The sequence below is a fragment of the Dioscorea cayenensis genome, chromosome 9 (genome assembly GCF_009730915.1).
Source record: "Dioscorea cayenensis subsp. rotundata cultivar TDr96_F1 chromosome 9, TDr96_F1_v2_PseudoChromosome.rev07_lg8_w22 25.fasta, whole genome shotgun sequence".
Classification (NCBI taxonomy): domain Eukaryota; kingdom Viridiplantae; phylum Streptophyta; class Magnoliopsida; order Dioscoreales; family Dioscoreaceae; genus Dioscorea; species Dioscorea cayenensis.
This window is the reverse complement of record NC_052479.1, coordinates 26187137-26200284: the sequence shown is the minus strand read 5'-3', so window position 1 is coordinate 26200284 and position 13148 is coordinate 26187137.

Here is a 13148-nt window from a genome sequence, read left to right as displayed (position 1 = left end):
AAAAAAAATGTAAAAAATCAAGGAATTAATGTAGGCACTCACCTCATTGTCCAGGGAATTAAGGGGGCTTATTTCGATATAAGTGGGGGAAGTGGGTTCACTTCCCCCACTTCCAATGTTCATTTCCATTGAAGTGGGGGAAGTGGTCACTTCCCCACTTCAGAACTTCCCTCATTTTGTATTACAAGCACTTCAGTGAAATTTCCACCAAAGTGGGGGAAGTCAACCTCATATAAAAAGCTCATTTCCATCATTTCCATCATTTCCATAACTACCAAGAAGAACTAGATCTTGCCCTCGAACTCCTGAGACCTTCGTCACCGTCGAAGTTCTTAAGACCATCATCACTATCGCCATCGAAAGGCATCAATATCTTGTAAAAAAAGCTGATAGATCACTTCACTCTCTCAGGCATTGCCGCCATTGCTGTGCATAGCTTCTTCTGGCCGCCACTGCCCTTAATCCCCCTTATCGGTAGTAGTACTTGTCCCCCTTTCCTCATCTTTTTTTTATCATTCTCGTTCCTCTTTTAGGATTTGATCTGCTTTTGCTCTTCGTTTGATTGATTCGGATGGTGTATTCTATTCGAGGTGATTGGAATTGCTGAATTTGAGGCTCTATCTTGCTTGTTTTAATTAATGGTTAGTGGAAAATTTTTGTTTTAGTCTTGTTTTTTTATATATATATATATATATATATTTGAGGAATGGATCTAGAGTTTATTTCATAGATCCATCTCTTTTTTGACAAATTTCAGCCTATAAATCCCTGTTTTCATGGTTTTTTTGTTAGGAATTTGATTTCCTCGTGTTTAGCTTCATCTCATTTCAAGCTCTCTATTTGATTCACAATTGCTGCATCTTCATTGAATATATTTGTGAATTTTTTTTTTTTTCCTTTTTTTTGTTTGCCGGATTTCGTCTATCAAACAGAGAAAAAGCACTAGAAATTTTATTTTTCTTACTTTTCGAGTAAATAATGCCTCAATAATTGAAAACTCGTGAACATGTCACTCTCCAGTCCAAAAATCTTTTTTCCATTTCTCATTGGTGACATCTCCACTAACTCCAATTTTATATATTCCCACTATATTTTGTTTTCATTTTTTTAATGACATGGGCTTCTATCCGAAGTCCTCGAATGGTTCTAATAAAATTTAAAAATGGACGGCTATTATTCATGAATTAAATGTTGTCATATTTTTTGTATTGATTTAAGTACTTGTTCAACTTCATTGACATGGTTTCTTGTTTGGTTCTCTATGTCATGTTTCAATATTGCTTCAAATTGCATATCCTTTATCCTGCCATTAGTTTTGTGATGGTTAAAAGCATCAATCTTATCTTATCTATACTTTTTAATTGGGTATGAGGTTAAAAGCATCAATCTTATCTGCACGAGTTCAACTAGAATAAGCTAGAAACTGTCTAGTCCATTTTTTTAAGGGGAAATTCATAGGTTTTTTATCATCCTTGTTGATAGTAGTGATCATGAGTGTTCTAATTAATGGCCTTATTTTTAACCGTATGGATTCATAATGCTGTGTTTCATTTATTTGTGTTCATTTTGAATGAAGTACTCAACTAAAATTAATATACAATTGAAATTTTCTATTCTAATCATGTATAGGTCTCCAATGGTTAATAACAATCTAGACAGTCTCTTTTACATTGAAACACCGGCATATGTAACCATCGCAGTGATTTAACTTATTTTGGGTAATCGATGACAATGACAAATCTTACCTTGAGAGCCCTCATTGATTTGCAATATTCATCAGAAGGAGCACATGATTCGAATATTAGATGGAGGAGTACATAATTGTGTCGACTACATATAGATGACGAAGGACACTTTTCTCAAACTCTGCGCTATATTAAGATTACGTGGTTATCTGAGGGGTACCATTCACATTGATGTACAGGAACAAGTGGCATTATTCCTACATATAGTCGGCCACCATGAAAAAATAGGGCAATGAAAATTGATTTTATTAGATCAGGTGCAATAGTTATCAAGTATTTTAATGATGTGCTCGAAGCTATTTGCAATATTTGGGATTTGTTTGTTAAACAACCATCCGGATCACTACATCCGGATAGAGAATACAATCCAAATTACTATCATTTTTTTAAGGTACGACACATTTATTGATATTTTCATTAGGGATGTCCATATATTAGAAGAGAAAACTAATTGATTTTTGGGTCGATAGGATTATGTTGGGTTTGTTGATGGGACCCATATAGATGCAAGAGGTAGTACAGATCTAAGTAGTAGATTTCGGAAACACAAAGGCATTACACAAAATGTGCTTTGCTACATGTGATTTTGACTTGAAGTTTATTTATGTTCTCGCTGGTTGGGCAATGACTATCTAGTCCTAAATAATGCATTGTCAAGACTACTAAATTTTTCATTAATGATACAAATTTTAAAAAAAAAAGTAAAAAACCCTCGTCTTTTTTAATTCAAGAAAATACTACATTGTTGATGCTGGTTACATAACAACTCTTGGATTTTTATCTCCTTATTGAAAAGTTAGGTACCATCCATGAGAACAAGTAGGCCGGAGACCCCAAAATGCGAAAGAGTTATTCAATTTTCATCATTCACAACTAAGATCACGAGTTAAGAGAGCATTTGGAATTTTAAAAAATCAGTCTAGGATTTCAGACTCAAGACCATTTTATCCTTTTACAATTCAAATTGTTCTCATTCTTGCATGTTGTGTATTGCACAATTTCGTATGTGAAATAGACCCATATGATATAATATCACATGAAGGTGTTCCTAATGAAGAAGAGCCTACAAATAAGAGACCTATCACTCTAGGTCAACGCCGTGAGACACAGATGTGTTGGAGAGAACTTTGTGAAAAAATCACGAAATGATATGTGGCATGATTATGTTTTTCGATAACCAATTTAGAAGACTTGCAACAAAAATGAAAATGTTTTGCTTTTCAATTTCAACTTTTGTAATTTTGCATTAGTTTGGATGTAATTTGTCATTTTGTGTTTCGTTTCTTTACTAATGAAAATTTTCCTTGTTAATGTTTAATCAATAAGGCAATTGCATTGTTTATTAAAGGGTAATTCTTTTTGTTATTTTTTGGATTGTTAATGTGACAGGTAATATGGCTTCATCATGTATCAATATCAATGGAGCACTTATAAGTGCTAAACTAATCATATTTTTCTATATCAGTTACACTGCATTTAGCATGGAGTTTTACATGTTTAGCACCAAAATAACACGAAATTTCATTCTTTTGTTTACCACTACCGTTATTTCTATTTTAGGGAAAAAGAAGCAAAATTAAGGGTGTTTTGAAGCGAAATGAACCAAGTTGCTGAATCAAGGTTTCACCACGGCTCACAATAGGCATGATGACAAGTTACCATGCCCGTTGTCTACATTTACCACTGTAGTGATCAAGCCATGGTAGCATGAACCCACCAATAGCAACACAAAAGCCATAAAGGCCTCACAACGACCATTGTGAATACCATCACGATCGTTATTAAGATACAAAAAACCTAGAGGACCGTGCCAAGACATGACTTGGAGCGCAAGAAATAAATTACTCACCACGGGATATCACAACGTCCGTGGTGAGGCTGTGGCATAACCCGACTCTAAAGAAACCCTAGGGTTTCTCTGAACTCAAAGATACTTTTTTACCGAATAAGGTAGGATGACTGGAATTATGGAGATCTGAGTGGTGGGAGATGGAGTTTCTTCCATATTCCAGTGTATCACGGCAGATTTCTCAAGAGTATGTCAGTGAGCATCATCAGAGAAGATCGTGTGTGATAGGCATCTTCAAGGATCTTCATCAGAGGGACGCTGAGTGACACGCGTCATCCGGACAAACCTTGGGATCCTCTAATCCCCAACCTTCGGAGAACTATTTGAGGGAGTTAGTCTAGGAATATATTAAATGCTTATTTATTCTTTATTTGGTCTTGTGGCTCTCTTGTGCTTTGATGCTTTGTTATTTTATGATTCATAAGAACCTAATTCGAGGGTGAATTATATGTTTAGATCCCTTGGTTATTATTTGTGAATCTTGATTGATTAATATATATTGTTCTAGTTTTCATAATCATTGCATGTTCTTAATAAATTATTATTGTTGATTTGGATGAGGAGGTTATGCCCCCATGTTGATGACGCCTATGGCATCATAGATCTATACATGTTCTAAGAGGTTAGTCATAACTAGGTTTCCGGATTAGACATTGATTACCCTTTAGGCTTAGGGTTTGATTGGTTTCTTCTCGTGGGATTCCCGCACTTAAAGCTAAACATAGGAGGCTAGGGTGGAAGATATTTCATCTTAAATTCATTTAGGTCTAGTTGACAAGGGATTTGGGGCTAGTAGACCTTTGAATTCTCCCGGTTCAATCCTAGAACACAATTGACACTTAACGTCTATTATAATTAATAATTAAGATAACTATAGTACATACTCCCAACTCCTTCTAAGTGTGTTTAACGACGTCTCCAATTGTATTATTCAATAGTGTTGTACAAGTAAACTAAAGAAAGACCGTAAATGATTAAGCTATTGATTAAGTAAAAAGAAAGTAATAGGAGCCTCTCGCTATTCCTGGGGAAATATGACCTCGTGCTCACCCACGAGGTATTACTTGATGACCAATACACTTACGGTATTACGGACCAATTGTAGTACTAAATTCATACTTGCATGTTTATATATTTGCATAATTTACATACCCCATAAGTGTTCATCAAGAACCAAGTAATAAGGAAAAGGGACACTAAACAAAAGATGGATAAAAGAGATGGATAATGTTTTAATACCATTTCTTATAGATATGGCAAGAAGTGGCATGAAAGTTAACAAGCCCTTCAAAAGGTAGGAATTTATTGAGGCAGCTAACCTTGTCAATGGAAGATTCCCTACTGCCTCTATGGATGCTAATGGTAAGCATGCGACACGCTAGAAAATGAGCACACGACTTCCTGGCCGTAAGTGCACGGGTCGTTAAGTAATAAACCTCCCATGCAAGCACGAGAGGGTCGTATTTCCAAGGGTTGAAGATCTGCTATTACTTCCTCCTAGGTATCACTATCTAATCAATCAAACAAGGATTGTTGTTCCAAAATACAAATATGAAAAGTAAATAAAATAAAGAACTATAAACAAAATGGACTAAGGTACACCATACAAGCAATCTAAGGAGCAAGTAGCAATGAGAACTAAAGGCCTCGAGTGAGGATCCCCTCGGGAAAAGAACAAGTTAGGATGGATTTGGGAATTTAAGCACAAGGTTGGCTAGAGTTGGTCCGCTAGACTCGGATGTCGACTACCTTGGAACCTCTATAGTGTAGCCCTAATCCAATACAGGTTCCTCTATCCGAAAGATACCCTTACGATGTCTTTGGGAACATGGAGCATTGATTAGGCTAATTCTAATGTTAACTTTCAGCTAAAATTACCCTAACCTCGTAGGGAGCTACAAGCACCCGGAACCTCCAGTGTACCGGCACATTGAATCCCCCTTTAATCATTGTGCGACCTAATACATGCAAGCATCCCGCCATACATATATAATTCATGAATCAAAACATATGAAATTCATCCATTGTAGGTTGAACATCAAAATAATAAATTGAAACAACAAATATGCCAACATTCGATTAAAACTAACAATGATCATCCATCCATGCAAACAAGTTATTCTCCCAAGGTTTATTGGATGTCCCGGACACCTTGGGAGGCTAGTTCCACATCAAAGGAGAGAATACACAAAATAATCAATAAAAATACTCATAAGAAACTCCCTCAAATGTAGGCTAGAAGGTGGTGACGAAAACTCACCGGATCCGGTGCCGTCGAGCTCCTTGATATGTTCCTTGAGTATAACCTTCTTCTCCCCTTGAGTTCTTACTCTTCAAATTGTCTTCCAATCTGGTGATGGTGGAGGAGAATGATGGAGATGGTGGTGGAGAATGGTGAAAGAGATGGTGGCCAAAATCTCTTTCTTTTTAAAAGCCCTAGGTTCCATTTAAAACCTCCAAACAAGTGTTCTACCTGTGTGTGTGCGGGGTGGTGTGCGGCGGCACACCAGCCCGCACACCTCTCTGTCTCCTCTGTGCGGGCTGCACATTGGCCGCACACTGCTTACAATAACTACTGCTGCAGTGATCGATGCCTGAAAATCCACTCTTTTCTTGCCCAGAGCTTGAGGATGTGTGTGAGCTTTCGATAAATTCTTCGATTTATTTTAAACGAAGCTCAATAATGCTCTTGATGATCCTCCGATGCCCTGAAACAATAATAACAAATAAAAAGCATAAAGGGCATCAGAGTCATAGGAATATGCATGAAAGTGCATAACATATATATAATAAAAGTGATGTATTTAACACTTATCAGATGCATATAATGTCAAGAACCACATGCATACCCTGAAGCAAAAATACCAAGAAATTAAGAAACTTATGAACCTTAGTGGTGTGGGTTAGAATGACACAGAGAAAATGCTAGTTCTTGAAGATGAAACATACCGAACTTACGTAGAGGTATAATACTTACATTTATTTACTATTTATTTAAAGAAATATGTAATTCTTTTTTACATTTAATAAGTATTTTATGTTTCAATAAAATGCAGGGATAACCAAAAGCTAAAGAATATCTAAAGAAACCTATATCTTTCTTTGAGAAGCTTCAATTGGTTGCGGGGGATGATCATGTGACAGGTGATCAAGCACGTTCCATCTACCAACAATTTATTGGTACAAATGAAGAAGATAAAAATCCACCTACTCCTGATGTATCAATGGAACATGAACCCTTAGAGACAAATGTCCACTGACAAGAAGAGGCAAGATTATCTACATATAGGAGTACTGCTTGAACTAGCCACATAGCAAGGTCTAGTAATGAAAATATTGCATCTGACAACCTTACCGATAAGCTTAGTGAGTTGGCGGCATCAATTAAAGAGAAAAAAAAAAGACATGGAAAGAGAAATTATTAGATGCTTTATGGAGCATAGAAGGCTATAGTGATACAGACATGGATATGGTCTTTGAAAAATTGCGTGTCAACAAAAATCTTGCTGAGGCCTTTTATTTGAGGAAGCCATCCTTCCGCAAGTTGTGGCTTGATAATTTTATTGCCTCCATTAAAGATTTTGGGATATAAGAATGTTGTTTATCACACCCACCCCTTCTACCGAGGTAAATATCGCACCTATCAGTTAAAAATCCATTTTAACTGGAAAATTGACACCCCTGAAAAAACCAAATCAGACTTATAGAATACGATTAACAACTTTTAAACAAACTACCGGTTTAAATACACGAATACAACAAACATAATTACTCCAACATACGGGTACAACTGCTACAAAATCATGATACCAACAATAGAAAGAAAAGAGACCCACTGGTCCCTGCACTCAACCCTGACTGGCTCTATACTCGCATAGGCGATCTAATAAGGTCCTGCTCCTGCAATTACAACACATTTCAGTTGGTCGATAGTGGCTCAATAATTTCAAAATAATTTAATATAGCGTATATAAAGTATACCAAAATCAATTTCTCAAATAATTTCCCAACTTTCCCAAATACCAGAATTTTGATAAAATACAACTTTAAAGAGCTTTTAAAACATAAACTCATCATGAATCATCACCAAATAAATTTTTCAAGAAAATACAATTTTTATGAGAGACTGCCCTCCTAAGAGTGACAGTTGGCTTTCGCCTCACCACAATCCTAAAATAACAGGTAAAGTAAAACCACCCTCAATTCCTTGGCCTAAAAACACTCCCCGACTTAGCTGTTGTCGTGACTAGGTTGAGAGCCATCAAGGTCTTCATAACCTTGACGTTGGGCATTGAGATCTCCGTGTGGTGACCCCGGGTTTATCACATAAAAGTCCCCTTGTTAATGGCTCCGTACACCTCTTGACCAGGGTAAACTCAGGATTGACTACGCCGCCTCCCATCAGGCCGGACCGTGGAACCCTACACTGCAGTGTCGGACTAAAGTCCGTAGTCACCATCAAAATCCAATGCAACAATGGAATTCTTTCCAATTTCCAACTCGAGGAAATCATCACACATATGTCCAAATCCAGGACACCATTCTTATACCAAGAATGCAAACCAAATCTACAAGCATTGACAGTAAAAACATTTTAATATGCACACATGATTTCACAAATCATCTCAAAATCAAGGTACACATAACCATTAAAATCAATACCTGAAAATAATAATTCAAACATATGCATGTATTTTCCACATTTGAAATAACGTATAATTGTACAATACTGGATATACAAATAAGATTGCTATGGTATAGCAAACTGCAAATTAAAATAAGTAACCTTTAACAATATAAATCATTAAATAATATAAAATGAAATAATTAAACAATTATCTCCAAATAGTAGCCATTAAATAATTATTTCAAAATAATTGCAATTAATCAAGTATTAAAAATAGTAGCCACTACCAACTCACCTGGTCTCCCTTAGGTTTCTTTTCTAGACCTGGACTCTCTTTTACGCATGAACAACACCAAACAAGAGAACGGAAATAAATAAATAAATAAATACGACAAACTAAGGACATAATTGAACCCAAAACAAAATACAAGAAACAAGTAACTGACTCTCTAATTAGGCCCACTCACTCCAATCGATTCAAACCCGACCTTGCATAATCAAATTAGTCTCCAATTACACTTAAACCAAACTCAATTTGGGTTAAACCATTCTGAACCAACCTGAACCAACCTCAATTTTGTTGAACCAAGTTCAATTTCACTAACCAGCATTGAACCAATTCCAAGCATTATACAAAATCTCTTGAACCAGCTTGGTTCAACTGAACTCAATTCCCCTTGAATTGGTTCATCACTAAAGTCATTAGTCCAAAATCTAAACCAAGCCCAAATCAACTTCAACCAACTTAACCTAAATTCAACCCAACTCAATTACACATTGGGTCCAAACCAAATCAATCCTCAATTGGTTGCACCAAACCAATTCTTTACTCTCATTCAACCGCAAATGAACCTAATCTACTCCAACTTGGCTAGCCAAACCAAACTCCAACCCAATTGAATAAAGTTGACAATTCAAATCAAGCCCACTTCATTTTATTTGATCAAGCCCAACCCAACAAATTTGGCTAAGCCCAACCACTTAGCCTCCACCCATTATCATCACCATCTTAATCATCATTACCCACTTAATTAATCAAAACAAACCCTAATTCCCGGTTATTACAGTAATCTACAGTAATCCCAAAAATTCATCCTCCATTCGAGCAAAATCCCACTCAAATACAATGGTTTTTCCACACAAAATCATCTCATAACAACCCCTTCATCCTCTCCATCAATACTTCTTCAAAAATCCACCCTTCTCTTCAACAAATCACCAACATACACACACATCCATACATGTCAACCAAAATAAAATTATTTAAAATCCTTACCAAAGGATGCTTCATCTCATCCGCCCCTCCATCGAACACTAAGCTTCTTCTCTCCCAAAATCTCCAAATCTTTTTTTTCTTTTATCTTCTCTCTTGTCATTTCTTTCACCGGTTTAGAAGCCCCTTGATGAAGATGATGGAGAATAAAGCTTCATCTTATCCAAAACTTATCTAAAACCTTCTTATCTCTTTAACTTATTTTCTGCCGATATTCATCTTCAGTCCCTGAAAATAAAATTTCTTACAAAAAGGTTCCTGAAAAGTCACCAATGGTCCCTGAATCATGAAATAGTATTTTCAAAAGGGCCATGCAAACTTATCTCTCAGTCCTTGGTTTCTAGAAACACTTTAAATCAAACCTTCTTATTACTTGTGAACCCAAAATTTCTATAAACTTTCACATTTAGGTCCTAATTCTTCCCACTTGGGTTCCTCAACAAAACTGCACAGGAAAATCTTACTGTAACTGTGATATGATAATACCCTGAATATATTTTTCAAAAGGTATCCAAAGGTTCAGAGTATTACATTGTCATAGTAAGACTATATTCTCTTTACATTTACTAACTTCTCTTGTTTTTACCATGGAGTTGCAGATGTCATGTTAGAGGGCTCTGACATCCGAGGTATATGTTTTTTTATTGAAATTTTTGTTTGTTTTTACGTATTTATTTTGATGTTATTTTTAAAAATGATTACATGCTCTAATGGGTTGATGTTCAGGTTGTAGTTGTGTTGCCTTTGTAGTGGATCCAAAGTGGCATCATAGTGCAGCTAGACGCAATTGTTATTCATCTAGTTTATGATCATGTCAAGTAGAAGTTTGTATGAATCTTTTATTTCTTATGCATGTGCCTTAATCATATTTGAACATGAACTAGTTAACTTTGTCCGATTTCTTTTAATTGCTAGATATTATTAATGTATGAGTTTGAAATGTGATAGGTTGATATGAGTCGATGACATTCTCTCAATTTGTGAGTTGTTTGTGAGTTCGAGAGTTTGTGAGATGATGACTTTCTTTTTTAGCATGACATAATGGTAATTTGATGTGGTTGACTTGAATTGTTTGGACAATTAAAGTTTCACTTGTTGTTTGTTATTCCTTTTATTAGGGATTTTGGTTTTGAATGTTGGGTGTGCTTTACTTTAGTATGTCTTTTTCTTTAGTTTAGTATGCTATGCTTAACTTTAGTACGGTTTGAGAGTTATTGTCACGCCCTGGCTCTAGCCGGGCATTTGGCAACCGCCACGACAACAAGGAGTGGACCCTACCGCATCCTACCTCCTAGTCATCGTAAGGCTCAAAACAAACTTGCTACCACAATGAACTGAAGAGGGAAACAACCTCCACTATAGAACCAGCCAAGGTTCCCAATACAACCAGAAAATACAAATACACAAAAGTTGAGTCTAGTGGATCCATAAATTTTACATGCATACTGCACTAACCTAAACAAGGAGAAAAAGAGTAAGTCACCCTACTGCCTACCCAGCACAACCCAGTCCAACGTCGCAGCCTGAGGAAGAAGAACAGAGTGTACTGAGTAACAGATGTTACCCAGTGAGTGGTGACAGTATAGATATAACAGAGTAGTAAAGCATTCCAAATAGTAATTACCATAATAAGAATAACATATAAGAGTATATCAAGGTATTCAACAGATTAACAGTTAACACAATAATTCGAAAATAATACATATAAACAATATTTTCCAACACATTGAGCACCGCTCAAAATACATACTGGCCTCAAACAATTCCCAAGCTAATCATGGCCGCGACTAGCTATAGGACCACCAAGGTGTTTTAAAATTTTTAAAATTCACAATACTGCTTTCCTTGGTGTTGGCCACTAAGATTCCCGTGTGGTGACCCCGAGTTTCTCACATAAAAGACCCCCCTGTCAATGGCTCCGCGCACCTCTTGACCAGGGTAAACTCAGGGTTGACCACGCCGTCTCCCATCAGGCCGGACCGTGGAACCCCACACTGCAGTGTCGGACCTAAGTCCGTTGTCACCATCAAAATCCGAATGCCACAATGCAATTCTTTCCAATTCCAACTCGAGGAATCAAGCATACGATGCTTAAATATGGAAATATACATCAATCCATATTGCCTTTGCATGTAAAATACGTATAAATATACACGTAAACATGCATCTTTCAAAATACATATGTATAAGTATACTAGAATCATCTTTGCCAAAATAACTCCATACTCAAAATATCCATATACATATATAGCAAATGAAATCTGGTTTAGCATCAAATTCATGATATAAAACATATAAAGAAATACTATCATACTCTTGAGACGCGCTCACAGGTCGGCAATTTCCTTCCCCTGGGAGGAAGCTTCGCCACCTAGAGTCAAACAAAGAATCCAATAACTAATGAACACCAGAACAGAAACTAAAATACATGCGAATGCAAGGTTACATGTCGAACATGTAACTCTAAGTGTTAGCGGATAATGGCGTCATTTTGGACCCAAATGACCTCAGATCAAAGTAAAACAAGTTCCAATGAGTTCCTAGGAAGAAGGGCTTCGATTTGGACCAAAGAAATACAAGAAAATGCCAAGGTTTTCCGGTGCCACAGGGCTTTCAGAACCGCTATAGTAATCCGCGAATTTGCTACAATAAAACCGGCCTTAATCGATGGTTTATCGACGATTTACAACTCCAAATCACGAAATTTCATCACAAACATACACACAAATGAATCACAAGATAAAGGGCTTCGATTTGAGTTCGAAAACAACTCAAACCAAGGTTGATTTCTAGGGTTTAAAGGATTTTCGAAAATAATTAAATACGAGGAAAATACAAAAAAATAACCTTGAATCGAAGCCTTACCAAGCTCCAGAGTGTGGGAGGAAGGGAATAGGGGTATTGATTTGTTGAACAACTCGACGATAAATTTTTTTTTTTTCAAAATCAAGGGTTCGGCCGAATGAATGAAAACAAGAGGAAAAACAAATGAGAGAAAGAAATGAGAGAAAGATGAGAGAGCCACGTTGCTCTCTTATCTTTAAATTCAGACTTTTCAGTTTTTTTTTTCAAAACTAAAATTACCAAAATGCCCCTCTAAAAGAAAATAAAAAAGAATGAGTCCAGAAGACCGTTTTGCCCTTGTTTTCGGCTGGTTTTCACACACAACCTATTGTGCAGTCATGCAAAGATGCCACTAGTGCAAAATGACCATTTTGCCCCTAATGCATGCACAAAAATAAAAAAAGAGGCAAGATGTCCAAAAATTAGGACAGGGTACAACATTTATGTAAAAGATCTTGTGATAAACTTGGTTTTGTTAGATTATTTCCAAAGGAAAAAAAGAGATTTCGAAGTTTAATACAGTGAATTTAGGTTGGTGTGAACCTCCACTGTAGCAATTTTTATTTTATTTATTAATAAAATTTTGAATTTTTGTGGAGTAATGTTATGGTTAATATATACAATTTAATAGGCTTCTATCAAGTCACAGTAGGAACGACACAATGCTTTTGTATGTTTTGTAGTAGACTTGTTTTCTGGGCATACTGTCTCATCCTCATCCAGATAATTGAAATTTTTTTTACAGCTAGTTTGATTATGGCCCCATTTCCTTATTGTTTTTTGTGAAAAAAACCATTTTGAATGTTAGAA